The following is a 4,960-nucleotide window of genomic DNA, read 5'->3' on the forward strand; positions in this document are numbered from 1 at the left end:
TCTCTGTCTCTCTCTCTCTCTGTCTCTCTGTCTCTCTGTCTCTCTCTGTCTCTCTCTCTCATAAATGTGAACTCCTACTACTACGATTATGCATTCAAAATGCTGTCTCATTAAAACTTATTTCCAATTTCAAAAAGCTCAGCTATGTGCCCCCCCCCTTTTTTTGGTCCAGATCTAAATTTTAGCTTCAACTCTATGATAGGAAGCTCCCTCTGCCTCTGCACATCAATAGTTCTGTTATAACTTAATTCTAGGTAGCTGCCTTTGTTACTAGGAAGTTGCTTAAGGTCACAAAATTTAGAAGGGGGCAGAGGTGAGACGTGATCCCTGACATTCTACCTATTTCCCTATGCTTCCTCTTTTTTTACTTGGGGAAAGAGAGGAATAAATATATCTCCAAATATCCAAAAAAGAGAAAATGGGTTATTCAGCATACCATTTCTTCATGAAGATAGCACCTACCTAGTTCTGTGATATCAGAAATCTTAAAAAATAAAATAAGAACATAGACTCACATGCTGATTTTATTAGTTAAGTCCCAAATCCGTGTATTTTTTCTACTTTCCAATGAGAATTTTGGTAAATATGTTCTATTTTATGTTAAGTGAGTTGACTGCAGTAGTTAAAGCTTAAAACAGGAAATGTAGCAAAAAGTTGGTCTGCAGGTAGCATTAAGTCTATTTCTCCCCATGCATAAAGCTCCACTTCTACTTGAAAGTTCTAAAGATTTTGGTGTCCAAAATCTTCAGCCAACAGGCTGAAGAGCTTGTTGATGGAATTGTTTTTATTAAAATAATTCCAATGAAACTAATTCCTTTTTTACATTAAATTGTGTCAGATGGTGAATGTGTTCTTTGGTATAACTATGCATCTTAAAATTGATTTTGTCCTGTGGTAACGATTAGTAGGAATCCAGGTACTTTCAGAATTTGATCTATAAAGTGAAGCTGTTTGGGAAGGATATTATGAAAAGAGGTGGGAGGGAGGATTGGAAATGTGGCCTACTGTATATCCTAAATCTGGCTGGAAGACGGGCTTTTGAACAAGCTGTTATTTTCCACATGGGAGTAGCATTGCTACAGTAAAATGCCAGATTTCATCCATCAAAATGTCATGGCTCATATTAAAATGTCTTCAGGGACCTAAGGGAGGGATGGGCAAAAGACATCAAATCAATTTTCAGGCAATTGCTCTGGTTTTCAGAACCTAAGCCCTGTGTGATGGTGTTATGGTTACACAAAGGGAGGTTATAAATAAGGTCCATATATCAAGGGAGGAAGTAATTTGGGAAAAGGCAGCTGATTGGGCTTGTGTGTGAGGCTGAACATATGGTCTTGGGACAGCTGGGTTATCATTCTATACATTCCTACAAGACACCAAAGCCAAATCAATACATCAGAGAAATGCATTCATTGCCAGAGTTTGGGAGCCAATATTTTCAGACTTGTATTTCTCTCTTCCAGATCAGAAAATAAATGCTGAGGGTTTTATTTTACATTTGTTGAAATTAGCATGTAATTACAAGCAACCTCTATTAGGCAAGTTAATATGGTTATACCTACAAATCTACTATGAAACTCTGCCTAGAGATGGCCTTCTAATGAAACCATTCTTATGATAGGCCAGTAACTCTGGAAAAAGAAATTATCATCATCTAAGTGCTCTTAATGAACACTATCTTTGAATGTTTAAGTCCTTTAATGATTGAGAGAACTATCGAGGGGCTGATAACATGTAAAATTCTCCTACATATTTTGGATACTAATATATGAACTCTGTTAGCAAATTATGTCCTCAAAGAATGTAGCTGTTGTCAAATAATCCTTGAAATTTGTTTTTTTAAGAAAATCAAAGGAGTAGGAGGGAAGAGTATAAGGTGGAAAGAAGGAATGCTGAAACTTAGGAGCTGTTAGTGTCTGGGAGATGAGGGGAAACAGGTTAGAATTATGAAACAACTAGTCTAGTTGCTTTCACAGAGAAAATCAGGGTCAGAATAAGAACAAGAATTTAAGCGTTGCTGTGTTCTCTGGCCCTGTGCTAAGAACTGTCATTTACAATAGGATGTGAAATAAGAAGTTACTCCTTATAACATTTAGTTTTACTTTTTTTTTAAGGATTTGCTTCAAGGAAAGAGCTTTGAGAAAATGCTTTTAATGTTCAATTTTTAACCACTTAGTGGGAGTTGTTGACCCAGGAAATAGGTCCATGTTCCATTCATCACGATGTCATTGGTTCGCTTCATTAAGAAGTTGGGCAAACCTCTAACCTCCTTATGCCTTATTTCATCCAACTGTCAAAGAAAGACAACACCTGTCCTATTTTATTTCCCAAGGATGCTACAAAAATCTTTTAGAGAGGAAACATAGTCACCATTCTAAGAAAGAAGAATAAAACATTTAATGTTTTTTTAATCAACTTAATATATATATATATATAGACATTTATTTATCATATGGATTGTCTTTATGGCATGGCAAAACAAAATCATGTATTGATTAAACCATACTGCCTAGATATGTTGTAATAAAGAAATTACTTGAGAATATTTCAGAGATTTAGCTACTTTGTACAAAGGACAAATAATAGAAGAATTTAGACAAAGGAATATATTTTAACATTTCCCTGCCTTTCTTTTTTATATTTTCTCCCTCCTATCCCCTCAATTTACTCTTCTTTTTGTCTATGTACCCTGGGATGTTAAATTAAAAAAAACATTAATTTACAAATATTACAATTTTTCACTCTTGTAAAGGTCAGGTTTGGGAAGATAGAATTTTGAAAAGTAGGATTTTGGCTGGTTACCCATCTTGAACTATAACTATTGGGATGCTGTATTGAAAACAACATGATGTAGCTTTTACTATATTTAGACATTTTGATATTGGGTTTAAATTTAAATCTTCCTTGCATGATGTAATTTTAGCCCCATCTGCAACAGAATAACAGGAATAGATGTATAAACATTGCATTTCCTGTTTCTCTGTGTATTACGGATATACACAGCACAGACTATATGGATTTTTCTTTTAAATATCCACACTTTTATTTGAGAAGTGTGATGGAAGGAGACAGACTTTTCTGCAATATATCTTGATAAAATACCATGCCTAGGATGAAAATTTAAGTTTTCATTGGCAAATCTACTAAAAAAATGTCACAGAGAAAGTAGAGATGCAGACTGTCATGGTGAACAGAAGACTAGTTTGGAATAAAGAATAGGGTATAAGTCCTGCTTTTTTTTTTCCTTCTACTCACTGGTTATACAAAGAAAGAAAGCAAAGTTTCCTTGGTCCCCAAGAAACTTAAATTTTTCTGAGCAGATGATGATGCTCAGTATTTATAGAGTCCTTTAGGATTTGCAAAGCATTAAAAAATTATCTCATTTGATCTTCACAACAATATTGTGAGATAGGTGCTATTATTTCCATTTTACAGATGTGGAAGCTAGGGCTTACAGAGGTTAAAGAACTTGCTTATGATCTCACAGACAGTTGATGTCTGCAGCTAGATTTCAACTCCTGATTACAAGTGTAGGGCTCTTATACCCTATGCCACTTAACTGCCTACATCCTAGTTTGATACCACATGGGCAAAAATAAATAAATACAAGGAAATTTGGAGAGAAAGGGACAGAGACACAGAGACAAAGAGGGAGAGAGAAAAAACATTAATTACTAAAGACATCAGGGAAACTTCACCAATGTGGTGGTATCTAAGTTGAGCCTTGATAGAAGATCAAAAACAAGGAGGTAGTACATTCTAACCATTCAAGATTGATTGTGGGGGCAGCTAGATGGCACAGTGAGTAAAGTGCTGGCCCAGAGTCAGGAGCACCTGAGTTTGGTTCTGACCTCAGACACTTACCCAGAAACAATAACTAGCCATGTAATCTTGGGCAAGTTACTTAACCCCAATTGCCCTCCAAAAAAAAAAAAGATTGATTGTGGAAATGTATGCAGTTAGGAAATGAAATGAATTTGGTAAAAAAAAAAAGTTAATCATACAGTTTGGCTAAAACAGATTGTGTGATGAGAATAGAAGTTAGTTTTGAATTACATCTTGGAGAGCTTTATGTATCAGGTCAAGGAGCTCAAATTTTATACTTAAGGCAAGGGAGAACCACTGAAGATTTTTGAATAATGGTCAAAAGTCACGGTCATCTGTGGCATTGGACCTTTTTTTTGACAGTTGTGTAAATGATGGATTGAAGCAGGGAGAGACTAAGGGAAAGGAAAGTAATTAAAAGGCTACAACAATAACAACAAGGATAAATTTTGTGAGGGCCTGAAATGGAGTGGTTCTTTTTTTTTTTTAAGCAATTGGGGTTAAGCAACTTGCTCAAAGGTTACATGGCCAGTTATTCTCTGTGTGGGTGCCAAGTATCCAAGGCTGGAACCAATCCTGAGTCTCCTGATGCCCAGGCCAGGGCTCCTACTCACTGCGCCACCTGGCTGCTTGGTTCTTTTTTTAATGGAAAGGGAAAAAATGAAAAAAAAACTATTATGGAGATAAAGTATGCAATTTGCAGGTTATTAGCTAATTAAATGTTGAAGGGTAAGAGACAGGACAACCAAGGATGACTCAGAGCTCACGAATCTTCATAATTTGGAAAATTTATAGTGTCCTAGAAAGATATAGGGACATTTGTAGTAGAGGCAAGTATAGGGGAAGAAATGTTGAAATCTCTGTTGGTTATATTGAGTTTGAGAGACCTTTGGGATGTCTAAGTGGAGCTAGAAAACAAGCACATTGTTTAGGGTTTATACATACAGCACAAGTTTGTGAGTCATATGCAAAGAGATGAAATGTAGTTCCACAGGAAATGATAAACTAACCAAGGATTACAGAAAAGAGTAAAAAGAGAAGATGTTTCAGTGCAGAACCTTGACAGACTCCCCCATCTACATCCCTCATCTGGGAGATTGATAAAGTACTAGCAGACTAAAGGAGTTGTCAGTTT

The sequence above is a fragment of the Petaurus breviceps genome, unplaced genomic scaffold (genome assembly GCF_028583685.1).
Source record: "Petaurus breviceps papuanus isolate PSGF00001 unplaced genomic scaffold, PetGlider_PUasm1.0 79, whole genome shotgun sequence".
Taxonomy (NCBI): Eukaryota; Metazoa; Chordata; class Mammalia; order Diprotodontia; family Petauridae; genus Petaurus; species Petaurus breviceps.